Source organism: Spinacia oleracea, chromosome 3 (genome assembly GCF_020520425.1).
Source record: "Spinacia oleracea cultivar Varoflay chromosome 3, BTI_SOV_V1, whole genome shotgun sequence".
Taxonomy (NCBI): domain Eukaryota; kingdom Viridiplantae; phylum Streptophyta; class Magnoliopsida; order Caryophyllales; family Amaranthaceae; genus Spinacia; species Spinacia oleracea.
In genome coordinates, this window is record NC_079489.1 from 93,371,235 (window position 1) to 93,373,259 (window position 2,025).

A 2,025-nucleotide genomic window follows, 5' to 3' on the forward strand; every position below is an offset into this window, starting at 1 on the left:
TTCCTGGACGTTCCTCTTTTACATGCCGACTCTCCTTCTCCAGGGTGCGTCCTTTCATGGGTGAGTCGAGATCTTCTGATAAAGATTCCATCATCCTGCCATTATCATGCTCAGGGTTGGCTTCGTGGAGGGGCCTAGTGATTTCTCTTTGGAGGACGCGCTGAAACCCTCTTTGCCATTCATCTGCGATATCTTGATGGGGGTCATTCAACAAGTGCTGCACAGACCTTGTGGCAGCAGGCCGGCTAGCTGCCGCGTCACAATGATAGTTGGACTTATCTTTAGACGCCCCTCCTCTGATTGGGAGTCCCATTTCGTCCCGGGGTTTTCCGCGCTCAGATTGAAGTTCAGCCATGACACTGTACCTCCCCACAGACGGCGCCAAATGTTGTGGGATCTTTTACGGTGATGACGTGTCACGCGTTCCTCGGAGGTATCAAGTATGACCTCGCACGAACTTCTGGCAACCTGCAAAACAAGAATATTCCCGTAGGAATATTCCCTCCGATGCTTAAGTAAGTATACGCTAGAGAGAGAAATAATTTGTAGAGAGAGGGCAGAGCAAATTTAATGCCAAGTTGGTGGGAATGAATTCCTTCCCCTCTTACCTTGGGATCTGAGCCTTTTATAGGGCTATGGTTTCTTGGGAAGTGATCCCTCATCCCTATCTGTGTGCTCCGTAGGATTTGGGGACATGTGTCCTTCTGTCAATGAACTTATAGCAAGTTGGGCCAGAGATCATGGGCTTCCTTAACTAAGGCCGTGCCTTTATTTTATCTGAACACCAAGGTCCAGGCCTGCTTCTTGGGCTTGGGCCATGGATTCGTTGGCCTAGTTATCTTGACTTCCTTGGGCTTTAAGGTGCAACTATTAAGCCCACATCAATTTTCACGCATGTGAATGCACAATTTAGATCTTCAATATCTTAAATTCTCTTCATACAAAAATTATAAAAAGTTGATATTTTAAAAATACGTATTGAGACGAATCTAACAAGATTCCTCATGACAATGTTTTATTTGACATATAAATCACCGACCATCGTAAAAGTGGAATATGTGAATCTCTACCCTTTAAAAAGCCAAAACTTGGCAAATTATATTTTGATTAATGCCCACAACACCCTTAAATTCCTTCTTCAAAAAAAATTCAATTTCTCTTAAGAATAGTGCACTGACAGAATTGCCCTTATAATGACTCACCCCATTTGTTTCAGCTTGCCTGCGCAATCAGCTCACAACTTCACGATCCATCATAATTCTCACCCCCTCTGTTTGCTCTATGCTTCCCTTCTCTCTCTTCCTTTTCCAGTTCCCCGCATCCCTTCATTTTCTACCTTTTCAATCACTATATTTAAATGTTCATGCGTCTGATTCTCTCCCACTCACTCAAAAACGTCGCTAAATATATTTTGATTTTTGGATGTTCAATTTGATGTAGAATGTGGTTTAGATGCTACAAGAGGATGTTGGCGAGCCCTAGACCGAGTTGGTGGTGTTGATGGTTTTAGGAAGCTTCGGGTGAGAGAGGTTTTCGATCTTTCAGTATGAGTGCACTCAAGAACGATTTCGTTTTTGTAGGTTAGGGTTTTCCCCAGTTTTTTGGAACTTTTTTTGTTATCTCAATTTGCCTCTCTCATTTTTTGTCATGCATTTAATTTGAGCATGTCGTAATCATAATCTTTTCTTTTGATTGAGGGTAAAATTCTAATTTTACAACTGGGTTTTCACAATACTCTGATATAATGTGTTAGGTTTGTGGAAAGTGTTGTGTAAAGAGTCACGATTATTCAAAGGTTTGTACGAATATAAGCCCTAAAACACTTCATCCAGTAACCCAATATTCAAGATCTAAAATAGAACATGCGAAAAAGTAGTTGAACCAAAAGTGTACATAATTAGGGCTTGACCCACCAATGAAAATCAGAATAATTCGTTGATTATTTCTTTATTTATGTTATGATTAAAGTTATCACTAAACGATAGTTTCACCAACATACCAGTTATTGTATGATTTTAGTTCGAA